The sequence below is a fragment of the Oryx dammah genome, unplaced genomic scaffold, assembly GCF_014754425.2.
Source record: "Oryx dammah isolate SB20612 unplaced genomic scaffold, SCBI_Odam_1.1 HiC_scaffold_4, whole genome shotgun sequence".
NCBI lineage: Eukaryota > Metazoa > Chordata > Mammalia > Artiodactyla > Bovidae > Oryx > Oryx dammah.
The window spans coordinates 57,238,250-57,261,731 of record NW_024070188.1 but is presented as its reverse complement, the minus strand read 5'-3'; the positions used below and the strand labels follow the sequence as shown (position 1 = coordinate 57,261,731).

The 23,482-nt window shown below is 38.1% G+C and overlaps 1 long non-coding RNA gene across 2 annotated transcripts in view; it reads right to left on the bottom strand.

The window, feature by feature from the left end:
• Positions 1-5,625: 5,625 nt before the first annotated feature.
• LOC120863026 overlaps positions 5,626-23,482 on the bottom strand; it is a 27,607-nt gene continuing 9,750 nt past the window's right edge. Inside the window, exons 2-3 of one of the 2 annotated variants that reach the window (XR_005720905.1) lie at positions 11,768-11,816; positions 5,626-5,745 (exon numbers count right to left, since the gene is read on the bottom strand). This is a non-coding gene — a long non-coding RNA (uncharacterized LOC120863026). Of the gene's footprint in view, positions 5,746-10,785; positions 10,934-11,767; positions 11,817-23,482 lie in introns of those variants that run through there. The other variant, XR_005720906.1, reaches the window with a different exon arrangement.

Below are 23,482 nucleotides of genomic sequence, written 5' to 3'. Positions count from 1 at the left end.
CCTATCTTCAGTTTCTAAACCATTTTTCACTTACAGTGTGTAGTTTTTAAAAACCAATAAGAACAAAGAAAAGCAATAAGCAGAGTCCAACTTCCTAAAAGGAGATATGAGACATAATGAAAGTGCTTGTAATGGCACATAGTGGAGCCAAGATGGTGGTTTTAATAAAATGGAGAAAGAGTGGATTGCTTTCCCACAGAAATTGTGGAAACACAGAGGCCATCCAGCCTAAGAAATATAAAATTGTTCATGTTTTTGATCTCTGGACCAAAGGAAAAACTACAAATTCCAATGTTTGGAACATTAAATGGAAGAGTTTTAAAGGAAACCATTATTATAATCATGGTACCCACCAGCACTGTGAGAATCCAAGCCCTGTCAACATTTCTTTATAAGTTCACCATTAGGACTTTCTAACTTATCCAGCATTATTCAGCTAGAGCTTAAAAATCTTAACTGTAAGATCTTAACTTGTGAGTGATATTATTCCAAGAATTACGCAGAGGAGAATGGATATCATGTGATACAGACACAATAGAAAAATGTTTGGCTTCTGCAGCATTCTAACAGGTATTAGCCATCTTTTACTTTATTTTTCTTGCTTTGGAAGAAGGTTTAGGGGAGGAGGGTTGACCTGGGATGGAAGATTATGTTGTCAACTCAATCATAAGCAAAACTTTAAAAGTTTAGTATGTTATGTACAGTTTGATAAACTCTTTACAAACCTAGATACTGTCTCCACTTTCTGAGTCTATACACAGGCTTGAAATCTCATAAAGAAAGATTATTTTTAAGAACTCTGGCACGTTCCTTTTTGTCTGAATCATAAAAAAAAGAAAGAAAGAACAGTCATTTCTAATCCTGTCCAGTACATTCCAGCTAAATAACAGCAAGAAACAGAATAAAAGGAACTGCTATTTGGTCATTTCAGAACTTCAACAAACATTGAGTTAAAATCTTTCCTCAATAAAGGTTAAGGCTAGAGAGCCCTGATCCTTCTGAAAATGCTTCTGTTATCTCTAACCTCCATGTTCTTTGACATTACTATTGTTTTCATCTCCCTTCCTTGAGATGACTTGCTTTTAAAACTAAATCAACGGTGAAAATAGAAATGTAGTAAATTATATCTTACAAAGGCAAATGAAATAGACTTATTTAACAACTCAACTTGGAATTATAGTTCATGCCACCATTTATCATGGTTGAAAACCATGATGTAAGATTGTTTTGTAAGATTACAGTACATGGCTAAGTCAGAAGAGAATGAATGAAACAATGCAACCCATCCAATTCATTATGGTCATTCCACACAGCTACACAATATGGAAGAAACCAAGAAAAAAACAGGCCCCTCACAGACACTGAAAAATAACATAATGAATTGTCCAAGGCCATTCTACTTTTTTGGAATCAAATAAACGTAACCTTACGTGACTTCTTTTCTTAATTGACCCAATGAGATTTTTACCTCACTGGACCTTGAAAAAATACAGTGCACACGAAGTTCTAACTTTAAACTCCCTCTACCTCCTAAAGTAAAGTAAAGTGAAGTGAAGTCACTCAGTCATGTCTGACTCTTTGTGACTCAATGGACTATAGCCCACCAGGCTCCTCCATCCATGGAATTTTCTAGGCAAGAGTACTGGAGTGGGTTGCCATTTCCTTCTCCAATCTATACCTTCTAGGATTACTACAAGTCAATTGGTTGGTTATTAAAGGACAAAGTAATTTAGATTTATTTCCTGGTAGGGCCTGACAATCCTTACCAAAAGAGTTGTCAGACTATTTTTACCTAAACTAGAATTTTTGCTTCTGGGTTTATTTTATGTAACAAACTTATACATCAAATACTCACTTAATGGGTAAAACCTCGTAAAAATAGACCCTTTTTAAGTAAACTGTCCAATAAGTAAGGAAAGTCTTGAAACTATGGGAAGTGTATCTTTTTCTACAATTACGCTCTAAATCTTATGATTCACACAACTTTCTCATGTCGATTTTTTTGGCTACAAGTACATCCTAACATTAAATAAAAATGGTTTCAAAGCAAACTAGTTCATGTGTCAGCATAGTCTAAATATGGAAGGCACCATCTTATAAGTAGAAATGGTGCTAAAATTCTGAAGTTAGAAGGTTTACTGTAAGTAAGAAGCCAAAAGTTCAGATACTCAAAGTTGATCCAAACCTTTTGGGTTGGAAATATCACAAAAGTGGGCTTTTCCATGAAATGGCCTGTGTTTCCTGTTTTTAGTTAAGCTGGAAGTGTAGTAAGAACAATACTCATTATGGCATGTCATTGCATTACTTTGGGTTTGAAAACACCAAGCAGAGACTATGAGCATGACGAATCAAAAAAAAGAAAAATGAGTAGAGAGGTGTTCTGGGCTAAGAAAAGGAGAGTTAATGGGAACAGAATTTCCTAACTTGACCACCAGTTAACCATAGCTTGGACGTCCAACGTGCTATGAGTCACTAGCAAATAGCTCCAAAATAACACAAGAATATCTTGGGCTAGATCATTACTGGAGTATATTGTTAATAATATTTCCAGAAAAAAAATTAAGCAGAAACAGTTTGAATAACTGTTCAAGGGGTAAAATGGTGCACATTAAATTGCATTTTCAGAATAATCTGGAATCGAGATGATGCAAATAACCTGTTAGACAGATAGACAAACAACTTGGTAGACATTCACCACATTCATTTAGAAATTTTAGGCAAAAATCACAGCTCTCATCAACAGGGTTGATAATAAACTCTTCACAGGAAGAGTGTGGAATTGTTAGACAGAACACAGACTGCATTTTCAAAAGCAAAATCTCAAAATGTTCATGGATTGTGAATACAGAGGTATATTTTGCATTTTCCGGAAGGCTACTTGATGACATTGTCTGTAGCTTAATTTCCTTCACTCTTCAAAATTAAAACTCCTCAGTTGGTAAATTCAAATTACTAACATTCAATCACTTAGTTAATATATATATTGGATCTGAACAATAGTAGTTATGCATACTCAGTTAAGAAAATTTGAGAGCTGTTCTCCTTTTCTACTTGATTGCTCCATAATCAAGGGCACATTGTGAAGTTGGACATGTCACTTCGTGATGCAATACCTAAGGGTCCCCTTAGAAATATTACTTGTCCCCTAACAGATCAATCCTCAAAGATGAAAAAAAAAACAAAAAAAAATTAATAATAATGAAACAGAAAAAGAAAACAAGTGTTTTGGATTTGCATCCAGGAAGAGAAAGCCTCAGTAGCATAATATATTGACACTAACTACAAACGAAGTTCATGAGTCCTTGCAAAGAAGAGTAAAAAGTAAGAAACAATGAAATGAGATAGCAGAACTGAGGCACAGGTCTGGGTATCACTATCTTCCTCATCCATTCCCGTGTGGGGGTCTGTCCATCCTAGAAAAAGGAGCAGGCCAAGCAGGATGGGTCAGGATGGCATCCCAGGTATCTAGAACTTGGTGGTGCAGTGGCCCAGTCAAGATCAAACAGAAGAGCAGAGGCACATTGCTCAGAAGTGGCCCTGGAGAAAGTTCTCCTCCAAGACTAGGGTACGAAGCCAAGCAGGGAAAGAGCCCATAGATTCTGGAATAGGGAGCTAGGCCAGAAATCACAGGCTCAAAGATGATGAGAGGGCCTAGCCCTTTGTAGAGAGCAAGATGGCAGACCTAGAATGTGCTCTTGGTGGGTACCATGAATGAGGACATGTCCCAGAGCCTGGGGCAGAGATCCAGCCCTGGAGTATGCTATTTCATCCTGTTTCTTTGGTTTGGGGCAATCTCCCTTTTTCCACAGTTGCTGCCTCTCCCCTTTGTTTACACCCTTGACTTTCATATCTGTGTGACTTGTGTGTCCTGAGGAGTTTGTACTCCAGATATGAGTGACACTTAACATGAAAACAGATTAATCAAGTGCACATACAGTGTGTTTATTCATTGTTTCTATGGCTGGATTAATTATTGAGCAATTTTACTCAACTGAGTAATTGAGTTAATGGTTTAAAAAGACAGAGAGATAAAGAAATAATGGGTTTCTTGTTTGGTGGCAGTCAGGCTTCCTTCCTGGAACTGTGCTGTCGGCAGGCTCTGAAAGGGGCCGTGCTCCATTGTGAGGCCACGTTCAATTGATGGTAAAACCTAGAATAGTATTGCTGGACTTGAACTAGAAGACTATGTCTATTCATTTTTAAACCCTGATTCCATGACAAAAAACTATGTTCGTCTTCCTGAGAAGGACTTGCCTAGCTGAGGGAATTCTGACAACAAAGGAAACTCAAACTACACAGAAAAGCCAAAAAATCACAAACGATGTGACTCACCTAATTTCTCAACTACCTGAAGAGGAAACTCTGATAGTGAGTTATTTACCAGGGCAAAAACCATGTCTCATTCATTTTTTATTTCCCAACATCTAAGCATAATGTCTGGTATATGGCGGGCATTCTGTAAATACTCAGTGAGCTGAACTCTACTGTGTTGTTTCATATCCCCATTGCCACTCTCCTTTCATCTGGGTAACAACTGTACTTGACCTTGGCTCAGCCTTCATTTCTTCAGAAAGACACTACTTGACCTCCCCAACTTGATCCACTCCCCCTAATGCTTACAGTTATACTATTATGTACTCTCCTTCTAAGTAACTATCCCAGCTTTATTTTTATATTTATTTGCAAGGCTCTTTGATATAAACAATGCAAACCAAACCTTCAACAACCAAGTGTGAGGAGGTGAAGACTGTATCTTTATGTTTTCCACTCATGCAGTAAATATTGTTTTTGTTGGCCTCGGTAAATATTTGTTAAAGTAGTGAACCAAGAACCCATAATTTTCATGGTTTCCTCTCATTCTAATAATACGCACAAGACCTCAAATAATATGAAATAAATTATTCAGCACCCACTCATATAATAGAGCTGGGAAAGTAAGTTTGTGCCACAGGCCATTCAGTTAGGAAGAATTCTGATAAGGCAAAGGAAAAATGCATATAGCTTTCATTATAGCCGGAAGTACACCACCAAGGAGTGTACCATAGAAATTTTCATGGGGAAATTTTTATTCTTTTTAATCATCCAACTAATATGCGAGAGAGCCATATAAATGAGTAGTTTGGTGAGAATACACACAGCTTGCTTTCAATGAAGTTCAGCTTTTCTAGTTTGGCTCTGACCTTTTACCTGATCCTGTGACAAAGAAGACAATTTTATGGCTGATTTATATCAGCCTTGGCCAAAAGTAAAAGTTCAGTTCTCCTCTTCAACCACAGAATATGTGCACCAGATACTCCTGGCTCTTTTAGAAGGTCGAAAAGAATGTCAGTTCCATCACTGAGTGACTTTAGAAAAACTGCAAACTTTCTCTGTTGTACCCATTTTTTAAATCTGTAAAACAAATAATTGATGTATTGATAATAATACAGTTACTTTGTGGAGACTAAATAAGGCTATATATTAATATCTAAAGCACTTGGCACAGTATCGTAAGCTCTTGGCCAATGTTGTTATTATCCTATGATTTGTGGCATTATTACCTCTCTTTCCATGTATTATTTTATTGGAAATCAAGGAACTGATTATATTGAAGAGTACTTGTTAAAAGACTCAAATAAAAATGACCCAATACCTTCACTGAATCATTCTACAAATGTTTATTGAGCTTCTGCAGGGCATCAGGGTTGACCAGCTCCCAGAATCAAATGGGTGACTTATTGAGAGGTTGGAAGGGAGAGGGTAGAACTGCGGAAGAATAAGTGAACCATAAGTTAATGGGACCAAACTGAGATCCAGACCCTGAAGACAAGAATTTCCCTGGTGGTCCATTGGTTGGGACTCCATACTTTCTCTGCAGGGAGCACAGGTTCAATCCCTGATTGGGAAACTGTTAATAAGATTCCACATGGTACATGATATGGCACACACACAAAAAAAACAACAATGAGTCATGTACAGAAATGAACCTCAGAATCATTGGACATCATTAAATCTTAGAAAACTGTATTAACCTTTCATGAGACGAGATGCCAAGGTTGGAGAACTTTCTTATATATGACTGGCCCCTATTTAATCTATGATATTATAGAAAAAAAATCCATATCTTAAATGATCTTAAATCTCATCAGAAATGGTTTGTTGTGTTAATGTCAATCATTCATGATAACATCAAGAATTATCATCCAAAAATGAAATGGAATTCATTTCAAGTGTATTCAGAAATGGAAGTCTAGTACACAGTTAAGGATGGGCATACACACAGAGGAAACCAGAATTGAAAGAAACACATGTACCCCAATGTTCATCGCAGCACTGTTTATAATAGCCAGGACATGGAAACAACCTAGATGTCCATCAGTAGATGAATGGATAAGAAAGCTGTGGTACATATACACAATGGAGTATTACTCAGCCATTAAAAAGAATACATTTGAATCAGTTCTGATGAGATGGATGAAACTGGAGCCGATTATACAGAGTGAAGTGAGCCAGAAAGAAAAACACCAATACAGTATACTAACACATATATATGGAATTTAGGAAGATGGCAATGATGACCCTGTATGCAGGACAGCAAAAAAGACACAGATGTGTATAGCGGACTTCTGGACTCAGAGGGAGAGGGAGAGGGTGTGATGATTTGAGAGAATGGCATTGAAACATGTATAATAACATGTAAGAATCGAAATGCCAGTCTATGTCTGATGCAGGATATGACACGCTTGGGGCTGACGCGCAGGGATGACCCAGAGAGATGTTGTGGGGAGGGGGGTGGGAGGGGGGTTCATGTTTGGGAACGCATGTACACCTGTGGTGGATTCATGTCAATCTATGCCAAAACCAATACAGAATTGTAAAGTAAAAATTAAAAATAAATAAATAAATTTAAAAAAAAATAAAAAAAAAAAAGAAAGAAAATCCAACCCAGTGAGGAACAGTGAGGATAATTTCTAAATATGTTAAATAATGAAAGGAAAAAGTAAAAGCAGTTCCTCAGACCAAAGACCTATATCCCAGGTTTGCTCAAGGCTGGTCTTAAAGAGACTGAAGTCTGCAGCAGAGGAGCAGAAGTGAATTATCTAAAAGTCTTCAAATTCTCTGCAGTGTCATGATTGGCTGATTAGTCTCCACCAACTGCATATCTGGTTTCCACAAACAGTGTGCATTCTGAGATGCCAGAATCTTCCTGCTAAAAATACACAACTCAGGAAACCATATTCATGGACCCAAAATGACTTGTGCCTTTTTTTTTTTTTCTCACTAGACCAGAGATTAGAAAAGGGAAGAGATGGCTTGTCAGCTGCCAGAACTGTGCTATGAAGGCTATTTGCAAACTAACATTCAGCCTGTCATACATACTTTTACAGATGCTGGAAGCAGATGTGACATGCCTGCATCGGAGACAACTGACTTTATTCCTCTTAGCACTAATGGTAGCCAGAAGATCAGCATAGAAGGTCAGGTGACACCTGGACATATACAATAAGCTTTATAGGAGAGGGACCCTGAACTTAGGGAACCTGAATATTTTATACTGGGCAATAAGCATGCCTGCTCTTTGCTCTGAAGGGAGATATTATCTCCATTTTTTTTAAGGCTGTTCACTGTACAGTCTGGAAATAATAGAATGGAACAACGTTAGTTATTTCCTCTGCTCACAAGACAGAGAAATGTGAGACTCACTCCAAAAATCGTCTCCCATGACATTGACGCTCACAGAACATGCTTTAGTGCTTGGCATCCTGTGGGTTAACAGCTGAAATAACTGTGGATCTGCAAAAGCCCTTTATGATTCAGGATGTTATCTAATCTGAACAAACCATTATTGCACATTCCCAAGAACATTTTCCTGAGCTTGTCAACAGTCAAACCACTTAAGGTATTCATCTTCTCTTTTTCAAGGTCAGCAGAAATTTCTAAACCCAAAGACATTGAAGCATTCATATTTAGAAGGCTCCTGGAAAGTAGCAATGAGTGAGCCCAAGCACCACAACTAGAGAATCTGTGCACCACAACAAAAATCCTATGTGTCACAACTAAGAAAAAGCAGTTAATATCCTGCCATTCTAGTATATAAGTAGTATTTCATTTACCATGAACAGAGCATTATATAATGACAAATATTTAATGTTTAAAGAATTAACATTTTCACACAATTTTTACTTTCTAGTTAAGCCACTTCAAGATACATAGTATTTGTTTATGTATCTTTCTATATATTCCTCTTATACCTATGAGGGAAATGATGGCATTGTCATCAGCTTGATATTCCCAGGGAGTAACATGGTGCCTAGTAGGTCCACAGAGCAGGTGATCAACAGATGATTAATGAGTTAATCAGTTAAACATTGGAAGGATTTGCACTGATCCAAGGGCATGCCCATCATGCTGATATCAAGCTAAATGGACTTTCTATCAGGTATACCTCTATAATAAGAGTGGAGAAGAGAAAAGAATCTGGATTGTTAAAGGGCTCTAATTTATAGATTCTTTACTAGGAAGGATATATGGTACAATCAAAAGAGCAGAAAAGGAGAAGATATTTATTCAAGACTGGCTCTGCCACTGTCCGTCTGGGAGTGTCTTTGAGCAAGGCACACACTGTCTATGGAGTCAGTTTCCTCACCAGTTAAAGGAGAGGTACGTGGGACTTTCCCAATAGTCCAGTAGCTAAGACTATGCTTCCTCTGCAGGGCACGCAGGTTCAAAACCTGATCAGGGAAGTTCAACAACACAAACAGAAGAGGTACACTCATGAGTTTTGCAGGAGTGGTGAGTTTTGCAGGAGTGGTGAGTTTTGCAGAAACAGTGAGTCCACCTCTAGCCCCCCATTTTTGCAACACCAAAGGTGCTCCTTTTTGGTTTTATAGATTCCATTTGTGCAATAAGGTGCTACGGTTAGAATTTTGTAAAGCTTAAGAACACATGATCAAAAATATTTTTACAACTTTACTATTTATATATATATTAAACTGGATGAAAAAAAAAAAAAGAAGCTGCTAATTTCTATAATCAGAGCCAAGAATTAAACTATTACTTTTATAGTACTTACCTTTAGCAGATTTTCTAAGACAAATTCTCAAGACTTCCATAATTTTTAAACTCACATACTTAGTGAATATTTAATCCACGTCTTAAATTCACTTACCTAGAATTCGTCACAAAGCTTCTATCCTGAGGACTAATGCCACATCTAAAGGGACTTCTTAGTCTTTTTAACAATTTTTTTTTCAGAATAAAGCCTGAATTTCAAAGCATGATAATTTAATTTAGTAACTAAGCTGCTAATTAACCTCACTTATGAAGTTTTTGCTAATTGAAAACAGTATTCTTCTGTTTCTCATTTACTGGCCCTTACCATGAGCTAACAATGCTTATGAGCAAGATCACTGGAGCACTGAGAAGCACTTTTTCCAAAACTGAATTTCTCCTGGTCCCTGATTTTTTAGTATTTTGATTGGGGAAAATAAATCTTTCATTTTCCTTGATAATATTAATAATTAAAGTAACTATAATAGTATTTAACATTTGGGGAGCACTTACTATATACATCAGCACTATTATAAACACTTTAAATAAACAATACTTCATTGAATTCTCACAATCTACCCCAAAGGTAGATCATGTAAAAAAGCTGGATCATGGAAAAAAAGGAAGAGAGTTCCAGAAAAAAACATCTATTTCTGCTTTATTGACTATGCCAAAGCCTTTGACTGTGTGGATCACAATAAACTCTGGAAAATTCTGAAAGAGATGGGAATCCCAGACCACCTGACCTGCCTCTTGAGAAACCTATATGCAGCTCAGGAAGCAACAGTTAGAACTGGACATGGAACAACAGACTGGTTCCAAATAGGAAAAGGAGTACGTCAAGGCTGTATATTGTCACCCTGCTTATTTAACTTCTATGCAGAGTACATCACGAGAAACACTGGGCTGGAAGAAGCACAAGCTGGAATCAAGATTGCTGGGAGAAATATCAATAACCTCAGATATGCAGATGACACCACCCTTATGGCAGAAAGTATAGAAGAACTAAAGAGCCTCTTGATGAAAGTGAAAGAGGAGAATGAAAAAATTGGCTTAAAGCTCAACATTCAGAAAACGAAGATCATGGCATCTAGTCCCATCACTTCATGGCAAATAGATGGGGAAACAGTGGAAACAGTGTCAGACTTTATTTTTTTGTGCTCCAAAATCACTGCAGATGGTAATTGCAGCCATGAAATTAAAAGATGCCTACTCCTTGGAAGAAAAGTTATGACCAACCTAGATAACATACTCAAAAGCAGAGACATTACTTTGCTGACTAAGGTCCGTCTAGTCAAGGTTATGGTTTTTCCTGTGGTCATGTATGGATGTGAGAGTTGGACTGTGAAGAAGGCTGAGTGCCGAAGAATTGATGCTTTTGAACTGTGATGTTGGAGAAGACTCTTGAGAGTCCCTTGGACTGCAAGGAGATCCTACCAGTCCATTCTGAAGGAGATCAGCCCTGGGTGTTCTTTGGAAGGAATGATGCTAAATCTGAAACTCCAACTTTGGCCACCTGATGTGAAGAGCTGACTCATTGGAAAAGACCCTGATGCTGGGAGGGATTGAGGGCAGGAAGAGAAAAGGAAAATAGAGGATGAGATGGCTGGATGGCATCACCGACTCAATGGACATGAGTTTGAGTGAACTCTGGGAGTTGGTGATGGACAAGGGAGGCCTGGCGTGCTGCAATTCATGGGGTCGCAGAGTCGGACATAACTGAACGACTGAACTGAACCTCAAAGGTAGGTTTTGTTACACTCTCCATTTTCCAAAGGAGCAGCTGAGACATAAACTCTCACATTTAATGAGAATAACCAGCCCTACCCAAACACCTGCCTCCTGAGCCCAAGTCTGGAACCACATTGCTGTATGTCAGCATCCACTGCAGGACATTAACAGCCTGAGAATGAAATAAACCAAGATGCTGAAGATTACTAAAACAACATCCGTAAGTCAGAATTCACATTACTCTTTTCCATTTATGTTTATTTTTCTCAGACTATATTTTCCCACAGTAAATTAAATAAGATAGGATGAAGTAATGAGAAAAAAAAAAACAAAACAATGGAGATGGAGCTAAAGTCAGTAAACCTACCCTTAACACCAGTTCCGCCACTAACTGGTTTATGTGGCTTTGCACAAGTCTTTAAACATCTATTCCAAGCTTTAAGGGAAAAAAAAGATCTAACAACTTTACATAAAACTTATGAGACTTTCAGGGAATCATATCAATAGTATTGTTAGTCACCAAAACACATATGAAAATTATTATTATTAAAGGAATAACTGTAAATAATAGGCATGCTTTATTATACAATCCTAAACTAGCTTTAAAAAACCTATTCTAAGACAGTTTAAAAATGCCTTCCTTTGTTTCGTGGAACTTTTCCTAAAGATAACACTAAAATTGTCACTACTTCCTGCATGACTCTTCTTCATTACTCTGCAACTTTCTGAAGATGAACCACATTAAATAAACTCTAGAGAGGCCAGAGTTAGAAGATACGGTTACTTAGCAAACACTATTTAAGTTGATTCATCTTATAGGATAGATGCTTTGCCTTTTATTTTTCAGAAAAAAAAAAAGAAGCTGAAATAAAAGCACATATTTTTTATCTATTTATGTTGAGTAAAATCTAGTCTATAAGTGGAAATACTAAACAGTAAGATTTGGTCGATAAGTGATCTTATGCTAGGCTTTCCACTAGGATTGTTCTTTTCTTCCATACCTTACCTTTTTCATAGTAGGAAGTCAGGCTCTAGCAGTCGCTTCATCCTGGTACCTGAAATCAAAGGTCATGGTGTTATTTTTAGGACAAGCTAAAAAGAAAACTCTTATTCTTAAATTTGCTAGTTGTATGCCCAAAGTTGAAATTACTTTTTCCTCCTATTCAGGATTTGCCCATATAAAAATATCTGCTAACACCTATATATGTAGAAATTTATAACCATTTAGGGTAGCTGTGCCTTAAACAAGTCAACCCAGTAAAATGCATAAATTAGTTTTTCAACTCTCTTCTTTGGGATTAGGGAGTGGAGATGGAAATTTGATCTTTGAATTTGTTTTTAAATTTACGGCTAATCATATGCATCAAGAATTAGTCCACAAGTTATGTGAGTATGAAATTTAAAAACTACCAATTTTCAGTTGGGTTTACTTTTGATTTAATGTCCTAGGTCTTTTTTAAACTTATTTTTTCCTTTTGAACATTTTATTTTGTTTTAGGGTATCAGAGGATGAGATGGTTGGATAGCATCACTGACTCAATGGATATGAACTTGGGCAAACTCCAGGAGATAGTGAGGTTCAGGGAGGCCTGACATGCTGCAGTCTGTGAGGTCGCAAAGAGTCGGACACGATTTAGTGACTGAACAACAACAACAAATAATCAATTAACAATGCTGTGATAGTTTCCGGTGAACAGCAAAAGAACTCAGCCATACATATACATGTATCCATTCTCCCCAACAACCCCCTTCCAACCAGGCTGCCACATAACCTTCAGCAGAGTTCCATGTTCTGTACTATATAGGTCCTTGTTGGCTATCCATTTTGAATACAGCAGTGTGTGAATACATTCATGAAACACTGACTCTATATTGTTTTACCATTCACCTTCTAAGTCAATTGTTGTTTCTCTTGATTGAATGATAATAACAATCACCACCTTCAGAGCTTTCAGACTCTAATTGGTAATGCTCTCAATGAAAATGACTTCACTACTTTTATCCATATGTAAACACACCACATAAAAGACAAATTCTTGGACTTCCCTGGTAGAGTAGTGGATAGAAGTCCTCCTGCCAATTCAGAGGACACAGCTTCCATCCCTGGTCTGGGAAGATTCCACATGCCTCATAGCACCTAAGCCTGTGTGCCACAACTACTGAGCCTGCGCTCTAGAGTCTGCAAGCTGCAACCACTGAGCCGGAGTGCCTAGAGCCAGTGCTCCACAACAAGAGAAGCCCCCACAATGAGGCCTGTGAACCACAACGAAGAGTAGCCACCTCTCACTGCAACTAGAGAAAGCCTGTGAGCAGCAGTGAAGACCCAGCACAGCCAAAAATAAAAGACCAAAAGATTTGTTAGAAATAATATAATTCAAAAGGAAATAAAGGACATTTGGAATTAAAAAAGAGACAAAATCTTGACCCAAATAATGCCAAGAATTCAAGAGTAGGATGTGGCTTTGAGTTTATGCATGATTCCTGAAATTGTCACTCCTGATACTTTGGAGTGAAGGGAAAAGAACACTGATAACGTTGGCTTATTGGGTCTGTAATCTCCTGCTTTAATATCCAACTGTTTCCCATCCTTTGTGACTATTTGTAAGAATTCCAGGAGCTATATAGAGTGGGAAATTGTTCCACAGATTAATTATTGAAAAGGAATGCTCTATCCTCACGCCTTTGGGATGCCAATTGACTCAAGAGCAGTGGGTCCAAACAAGCTAAATTCAGTTCAAGTCAACTCATACTTACTAATATGCAAAGTAACCTGCGAAGGATATGGAGAAAATTAAAACAAGCACAAGCTGGGCCTAAGCCTTTCTAGGAAAAATAATACATTTCAGCAAATCTCATGAGACAAAAATCCACTTGTGCTAAGCCTTCTCCCTCATTTTGCAATTGTTTCAACTTCTCTTCCAAATAGTGTTCTGAGGATGAAATGATATCATTGCCTTTACCCAATCCAAGACTTGTGAGTTGTCTCTAACCTCCAAACACGTAAAGGCACATGTCTAATTATAAAGTAAACTTTACCTTACATATAGATTCTATTTTTTCTCAAAAAGTTCTGGTGGGGACTGAAAGATCACAATCAAATAAATAAGGACATACTAGTGGATTCCATTCTATTTGTTACAAACAACATTGCTAAGTTTTAGAAAAATATTTTAAATCTCATCAGTCTATACTTCCAACCTAAAGATAATAATTGTTACTTATTTGATTTGAGAGTGTCAAAAAGAAATTTTGTGTTATTTAATTTGGTTAAAGAGACAGTCATTTTATTTAAACATTGAATAAATATCACCCTTTCATTAACAGTTAGGGGCTTCCCTAATGGCTCAGTTGGTAAAGAATCTGCCTGCAATGCAGGAGATCTGGGTTCGATCCCTGGGTTGGAAAGATCTCCTGGAGAAGGAAATGGCAACCCACTCCGGTGTTCTTGCCTGGAGAATTCCATAGACAGAGGAGCCAGGCAGGCTACAGTCCATGGGATTGCAGTCACACACGACTGGGAGACTTTCACTTTTCATTAACAATTAGGCTTCCCAGGTAGCGCTAGTGGTAAAGAATCCACCTGCCAATGCAGGAGATCCAAGAGACGTGGGTTTGATCCCTAGACTGGGATGATCTTCTGGAGCAGGAAATGGCACCCCATTTCAGTATTCTTGCTGGAAAATTCCAGGGCAGAGAAGCTTGGCAGACTACTATCCATGGGACTACAGTCCATTGGATACAACTTAGTGATTAAACAACAAACAGCTCAAGATATACTCAAATGTGCATTTCATGTTTTACATAATTTTTGATGAATATACAAAAAGAATCTGACACAACTGAGCGACTGAGCACTTTCATTAACAATTATGTTTTAATTATTAGACACACAGTAAGTTTGTCACAATAAAAATGTGAATAGTTTATTAATGGTTATGTACATTTCATCATATGATATGAATAGTTTATTAATGGTTATAATATATGAATAGTTTATTAATGGTTATGTACATTTCATCATATAGCTGATATCAAATTTCTGTGTTTGTAATTATTCCTTCTTATTAATGCATACTTTGTCTCCAAACTTATAACTGGCAGTTTTTTTCAATTTTCCTAACACAATACTTAAAACCCAAATTACCAAAGTCATATATCTGACAATATCATCATTAAAGATTATATTTTTTTACAAACATTTACTCAACAAACTTCCCTCAAGTGATACCTATAAACAAGGTATTAGGCTTGGCACTAGGGACCATGAGGTGAATGACTCAATTCTGCTCTTATGGATCCCTATCTGGTAACAGACACAAACAAATTACCATATAATTAGAAAATGGTTATGAAAGGATAAGCACCTCACTCAGTCTGGAATGCTAAACAAAGTGACAAGAGAGTTAAGAGTTGAAGGATCAGTAAGAGTTGGACAGCCTGTTTAGTCCTTAAGTCATGTCCAACTCTTTGCAACCCTATAGACTGTAACCAGCCAATCTCCTCTGTCCACGGAATTTTCCAGGCAACAATACTAGAGTCTGTTGCCATTTACTTCTCCAAGAGATCTTCCCAACCCAGGGATCAAACCCACATCTCCTGCATTGGCAGGCAGATTCCTTACCACTGATCCACCAGGGAAGGCATAAAATCACCATCAGACTAATAGTCCTTAGTACAGCTCCTGTGAATGTACCCATGACTGAATGGCTGAATGAATGAAAGAATGAGTGAGACAGTTTGACCAAGTAATATTGGCTTCAGTCATGCTTGTTTCTCAATAATATAAACATTTTCAATACTTTATAGTTAGTCCACTGCATGCAAAACACCATATAGGAGTCATGGAGAATGACAAAAAAAAAGAAGAAATATAATCTCTGCTCTCAGGAAAGATGCATTAATTCAACAAATGTTTGTTGTATTTTCTGTTTTTCCATGTTCCTGGTGCTTTGCAGGCTGTAGACAGAAAAAATAATAGATACTACTTAAGGCCAGAGCTGCTTGCAATGCAGGAGACCTGGGTTTGATCCCTGGGTTGGGAAAATCCCCTGGAGAAGGGAATGGCAATCCACCCCAATATTCTCACCTGGAGAATCCCATGGACAGAAGAGCCTGATGGGCTACAGTCTGTGGGGTCGCAAAGAGTCAGATACATCTGAGCGACTAACACTAAATACTAAGGCCAGAGGAGAAACAGAAGCATAACAATAATTTCAGCATTACTAACTCTGACTTTTGAGACTCTCTTAATCATTGTTTATAAATTTTCAAGTGTATTCTTAACATTTTATAAGCTCTGAAAATTATTATAGAGCTATATATGTATATATGCCTCAAGACAGTAAAGTGTCTGACTGCAATGCAGAAGACCTGGGTTTAATCTCTGGGTTGGGAAGATCCTCTGAAGAAAGGAATGGCAACCCACTCCAGTATTCTTGCCTGGAGAATTCCATGAACAGAGGAGCCTGATGGGCTACAATCCATGGCATTGCCATACGTGTTCTAAAGACCAGAGGACTAAAAGACTAAAACTAAAACTGAAGTATTTAACATTAGAGTAAAAGAAAGACATTAGGATCGCAGTCCCTATACTGTAGTTCCTTCCTGAATACTTCTATTTCATTCCTGTGAGTTGAGGTCCAAACAGCCCACCTATTCTCTTCCATATACGTCACAACATTTGCAAAGTCAACTGATTTCACCATTGTTCACTGGAAGGACTGATGCTAAAGCTGAAACTCCAATACTCTGGCCACCTCATGTGAAGAGTTGATTCATTGGAAAAGACTGATGCTGGGAGGGATTGGGGGCAGGAGAAGGGGACGACAGAGGATGAGATGGCTGGATGGCATCACCAACTCAATGGACATGAGTTTGAGTGAACTCCGAGAGTTGGTGATGGACAGGGAGGCCTGGCGTGCTGCAATTCATGGGGTCGCAAAGAGTCGGACATGACCGAGCCACTGAACTGAATTGGATTGAACTGAAGGTCTGGAAAGCCCTTGCTGTTTCTCTTGTCCTCATCTTTTAACCCAGCTTGTAGTCATTAAAAAGTCACATGGAGTTTTCCACATTGGTTACTTTTCCTTCCTCGTCACTTACAGAACACTTAATGCTATATCCATTCATGACCACTTAATGACTCAGCCCCCACTGACTGACACTTGAGAAAAAGCTCTCAAGCCTCATAGCATGCGGTTCTATCATAATCTATACATCAAAGTTCTTCAAAAGTTCTAATAAACTTTGGGGTCATGAAATATCACATCACACCAATCCTCCAGAATTTTCAGTGTCATGTGGTTCCCATGTCAGAAAACAGTATCATTGGTTTAACACTTATAACCTGCTTCTGCAAATAGATCATAACCGCCTCATAAGCAAAACCTAGATATCTTTTAATACCCTACTGTGTTTGAAACAGTCAGAAATATATCAAATGCTCAAAATATTTGTGAATTACTTATTTCATTGCAAGGGAAATAATAACAAATGTCTATTTGTTTAATTTAGAGCATTTGAATAAATTTACTAGCCTGGAAGAATTTTCCACGAAGTTCTTCTCATGCCTAAGGTTAGGCAATTTTGACAGCTGCATTAATTGTTAGCAATACATCAACCAGCAACTTTTCTTATATTCCTCATATCCAATTTTCCAGAGAATTTTTTACTTCAATAAATTATGGCTTGAATGAAATAAACACTGTATTCCCTAGTGTTCTGAAAACCATAAGTTTACCAGATATGAATACATAAGCCTCAAATATTTTATTTATATGATCAATAAATGAATTGATAGAAATAAGCTATATAAATATAATATAAATCATCATAGTTCCTAATACCTTAGTAAATTTGCAGTTTTAGCTAAACACAGAATATTTATAGAATATTTTAAAGCTCAAACCAGTTCTCAAACTTTATATAAGGAATTCATTGAATGGTAGATTTGTTTGTACTTGATGCTATGTGAGAGGTTATTCACAAATACTCAGAAATCAACTTCCAAGAAATACTTTAAATTACCTCAACACTTTTTTTAAAAAGTAGCAAGTTTCCAGTAAGCTTCCCTATGATCTTTGATATCTTTAAACCAAAGGAATTTCTATACCTTTACCTTTCCAAAAGTTTAGAACTTTTAGAAAGACTTTGCCCCAAAACACCATTTCATACTATCATTTTCTATATATTCCATTATGTTATTTTAAAAAGGGGTAGCCTGGAAAGCATTGTTATATCCTAATACTATGATAGAACTGGAAAAGATTATAAGTAATTACTTTAGAAAATATAAATGTGAAAATAAAACAATTATCTTTCTCACACTGGCAAAGTTTGTTTCAGCCAGGACATTTTGGAGTATGATACCTGGAACCCAGGTCATTCTCGGCAAAACTCTGTTAGCCTTTGCCCTGGCTAATTTTGTACTCCAAGGCCAAACTTGCATGTCACTCCAGGCATCTCTTGACTTTTGACTTTTGCATTCCAGTCTCCTATGATGAAAAAGACATATTTTGGGGGGCTAGTTCTAGAAGGTCTTGTAGGTCTTCATACAACCATTCAACTTCAGCTACTATGGCATTAGTGGTTGGGGCATAGACTTGGATTACTGTGATAATGAGTGGTTTGCCTTGAAAACAAACAGAGATCATTCTGTCACTTTTGAGACTGTACCCAAGTACTGTATTTCAGACTCTTTTGTTGACTCTGAGGGCTACTCCATTTCTTCTAAGGGATTCCTGCCCATAATTGCAGATATAATGGTCATCTGAATTAAATTTGCCCATTCCGGTCCATTCTACTTCACTGATTCCCAAAATGTCAATGTTCATTCTTGCCATCTCCTGTTTGACTGCTTCTAATTTACTTTGATTCATGGACCTAACATTCCAGGTTCCTATGCAATACTATTCTTTACAGCATCGGACTTTACTTCCATCACCAGTCACATCCACAACTGGGTGTTATTTTCACTTAGGCCAAAGTCTTTGATTGTGTGGATCACAACAAACTGTGGAAAACTCTTAAAGAGATGGGAATACCAGACCATCTTACCTGCCTCTTGAGAAATCTGTATGCAGGTCAAGAAGCAACAGTTAGAACCGGACATGAAACAACAGACTGGTTCCAAATTGAGGAAGGAGTACGTCAAGGCTGTATATTGTCATCCTGTTTATTCAAATTACATGCAGACTACATCAATGTGAAATGCCAGGCTGGATGAAGCACAAGCTGGAATCAAGAGTGCCAGGAGAAGTATCAGATACACAGATGACACCACCCTTATGGCAGAAAGCAGAGGAACTAACGAGCCTCTTAATGCAAGTGAAAGAGGAGAGTGAAAAAGCCGGCTTAAAATTCAACATTCAAAAAACTAAGACCATCCGGTCCCATCACTTCATGACAAATAGATGGGGAAAGAATGGAAACCATGAAAGACTTCATTTTCTTGGGCTCCAAAATGACTGTGGATGGCTACTGCAGCCATAAAATTAAAAGCAACTTGCTCCTTGGAAGAAAAGCTATGACAAACCTACACAGCATATTAAAAAGCAGAGACATTATTCTGCCAACAAAGGTCCATCTAGATAAAGCTATAGTTTTTCCAGTAGTCATGTATGGATGTGAGAGCTGGCCTATAAGGAAATCTGAGTGCTGAAGAATTGATGCTTTTGAAGTGTGGTGTTGGAGAAGACTCTTGAGTGTCCCTTGGACTGCAAGGAAATCAAACCAGTCAATCCTAAAGGAAATCAACCCTGAATATTCATTAGAAGGACTGATGCTGAAGCTGAAACTCAAATACTCTGGCCAACCTGATGTGAAGAGCCAACTCATTGGAAAAGACCCTGATGCTAGGAAAGATTGAAGGCGGGAGGAGAAGGGAACAACAGAGGATGAGATGGTTGGATGGCATCACAGGCTCAGTGGACATGAATTTGAGCAAAGTCTGGAAGATGAAGGATAGGGAAAGATAGGGAAGCCTGGTGTGCTGCAGTCCATGAGGTCACAGGAGTCAGATCTGATGGAGCAACTGAACTGAACTGAACTTATATGCAACCCATTTCAAAAAAGGAGAGCTAGACATACTGGCTCATGAAACTGACAAAACTGATTAAGTACCAGGAACTCATGTTTTCTCTGCATCTCTGGTCTGTATTTTGCTAGGACTCCACATATTCATCTCCCAGCATCTACAGTGCTCTTTTGATGATCCTAAAATGTCTACAGCGTCCCCAAACCTCACATCCTCATGATCTTCCCCTTTCTTCCAATGCTTACTCAGATAGCCTATCCTGATAACCTGGGGTTGAAAGTTATATCCATATATCTTATTTCTAATGTGTGGTTTCCATTAGACAGTAAAATAAGCTTAGAGATTGAAAGGGTTCTTAGATCCAATTTCAGTGTGTGTGTGTGTGTGTAGGTTTCTCCACATTAACAAACAATTCAGATTGCACAATTAAAGGGCTCAGTCTCATAAGACTGTCCTCCATATCAGAGGTCAGTTGCAAGCCCAGGTCTTATCAGTGCTTCTGACTGACTGGTTAGAAATTAAAGGTTTCCACAACCCCCTCCCTGCTTTCTATTAATTTACTTGAACAGCTCACAGAACTCAAAAAAACATTTTACTTAACAGCCAGATGGAAGAAATGCATTAGGCAAGGTAGGTGGAAAGGGTGTTGAGCTCCATGCCTTCTCCAGCCACACCAGGCTCCTAAACTGCCATGTGGTCACCAACCCAGAAACTTCCTGAACCCTGTCCTTTTGTACTTTTATGGAGGCTTCATCACAAAGGCATGGCTGATTAAATCATCAGCCATTGGCGATTGATTGAACCTCTTGGGAGCTCCCCAGAGGTCTGGTATGGTGGGGGTGGGAAGAGGGGGAAAGGAGGTCTCAACCCTCTAATCTCAAGGTTGGTGCCAATGGCAATCCTTAAGTGCTTCCAAAGTTTACCTCATTCATATAACAAAAGACACCTTTATCACTCCCAATACTTAGGAAATTTCAAGTGTTCTGAAAGCTGTGAGCCAGAAATGGCACAAAGACCAAGTATACATATATCACTGAAAGACCATTATATATTTCTTATAAATCATAGTATCACTGAGGCCAAAATCAATATTTTTAAAAAATGAAATGGAACTGATTTTAAGGTACCAAAAGTATCATATATGGTAACAATAAATATTGTTTCTATAAATTTTTTGTTTCACTAAATGCATGTGTATGTGTGAATGTATATGTACTAGCTCAAAAAAAAAAAACCAAAACAAGCTCCTAATACAGTTGAAGGTTTGTGTTTGGTGTAAACACATTTTACAGCTCCTCCAGGTGCTGGATAAGCAAGACGAGTATGTAATAAGGCCATGATTAACATAATGAAACTAAATTACTGGAACAAAACATGAAATGAAAAACAGGGCAGGGGTGATGGGTATTTAGAGATAAGAATGGGAAAGATAGGAACCAGACAAAGGAATTTATTTCAAAGGCAATGAAAACCATGTGAAAGTTTTAAGCCGGTAAGTAAATACTTTGCAGTACTTCTGGCAGCAATGGAAGGAGCAAATTGGAAAGGGCAAATGAGGTAGGTCAAAAAATAATAACAAAAAGACTAATACAGGGATTCAGACAAAAGATGCTAATGGCATGGTATACTGGGAAAATATCATGAGAAGGTAGAGTCCATAGAGCTTTGGGGCTGACCAGACATAGGACGTGAAAGAGAAAAAGGAATATCAAACAGCGTACAGGCGTCAACATGGGGTGACGTTGGTTCCCATCACTAAGACTGAGGAAATTAAAGGGAGTAGATTTGGGGGTGGCTTTGAGTACTTTAAGGTCTGTGTAGGACATTCAGATTAATGTCTTGTGCACAGCAAGAACGTTTCCGGTCAAGATCCAGAGAGCAGGGAACGGTCTACATAAGGCAGTGGAAGAACATGTTAGTAAGAAGAGAACCAGGGACAAAAAGACTATAGGGCATCTGTGGTAGGGCGAAATGAGACTTCAAAGGCAGACTAAAGGGAATGGTCGAAGAGATGGGGAGGGGATGAGACTCAACTACAAAACCCAAGAGAAATCAGGTCATATATAAGGACTGAAAATAATCCACTAGATTTGGCAATGAATAGGTGGCAAATCCCTGTGCTAAAATCAGAAACCTTATTACAGTGGGTTGTATGGTAAATATTTGGCGACAGTAAACACAGTGTGTGTGTGTGTGTTTGTCACTGTGTGCCACACGTATACATGTGTTTTAGGAGCTGCAGAGTATAAAAACACACTCTATAGAAGGATGCGCAGGGCAAAGCGTGGGTTGTTTTGTTTGGCTGGCTTCAAAGAAACAGGCAACAAGAACTTACAAGTGTCTTCCAGTGGATATTGGAGTAAACCCATGATGTTTACAGGACTTAGGGTTCAGCGGAAGAGCAGGAACTAGGTGCAAAGCCCCCAACAAGTCAGGAAATCTGTGAGTGTGCTGTAAAGACACACAGGAAGATATTTCATAAGAACAAGCATCTTTAGGACAGGGTTCGTTAGAACACTGCACCACTTTGGAGACGGGGGAAAGGCAGGCAGTATGGGGAAGGTGTTCTCATCTGTGCATATCAGGATCCTGAAGGCAGGCTCTGGGGGAAAGCTGAGAGAGAGAAAGAAGGCTGACCAACCACCTGCCGAGATGACTACTTTCCAACAGGGAAGAGTCACATGGTACCATCACCAATCTACTCAGTCTTTAGGTTTCTCTATTCAGCTTCCCTAATACTTTTGTTGTGCCTCACTTTCTCCCAAGAGGCAGATGAAATACCACAACTTTTACTATTAGCATGACAAAATTAGGTCACCTCTTTTATGGTCATTAAATGCAACTGCATCATCCGAAGGGATATTTCATTTTCCACTTGCACAGTTCTATGAAATTGTCTTTTCTAGCAATTGAATTCCATAAAGTTAAATTTTCCCATATGCACAGAGGGGACTCAGTATCATTCATGATGTGAGGCTGTGTTATATTATTGTAGCCAAGCCATTCTCATCCTCATCTTATATATATATTAGACTTTCTTTCTCTCTTTTCCTCTCTTTCATTTCATGATTTTAACAGCAAAACCTAGAAACTTAAATTTTCTTCCCTGTCCTACAGTGTCAATATCACCCATGTGGATACACAGACACAGACAGACAGACAGACATACACACACACATCTCCTGTCCCACAGAAACATTTTCCAGGCATTGTTTTTGCAACTAAATCCAAGATGGAACAGCAGCCTAGTTTATTATTTTAGCATAAACACTTTTACTTTCTCATGGATATTAATATAATCTGCTTAGATGTTGTCGATATGCACATTCAATAATAACTGGTATCAAATTCCTTAGCTGTACTCTTTACTTCTTTCAAGAACTTATACTCCACCCCCGCCCACATCCACCCATGGCACTTTGATGGCAAAAAAAAAAAAAAAAATGGGATCCTAAGGACAGAACCACAAGTCATAAATCATTCACAAATGACATAACAATGGTATGTGTTTTGCTGGAAAAGGGCTGTCAACAGAAACTGTTAGCACATTCTTTTCTTTCCATGCAATATGCAGATCGTATGACCCTGAAACCTACTGAGCTAAGGGGCTAATACTTGGTCAATGTGCTAATGTAGAAATTTAGATCTGAAAATATTTAGATATGAGCTAAAAGAAAAGTTTTATTT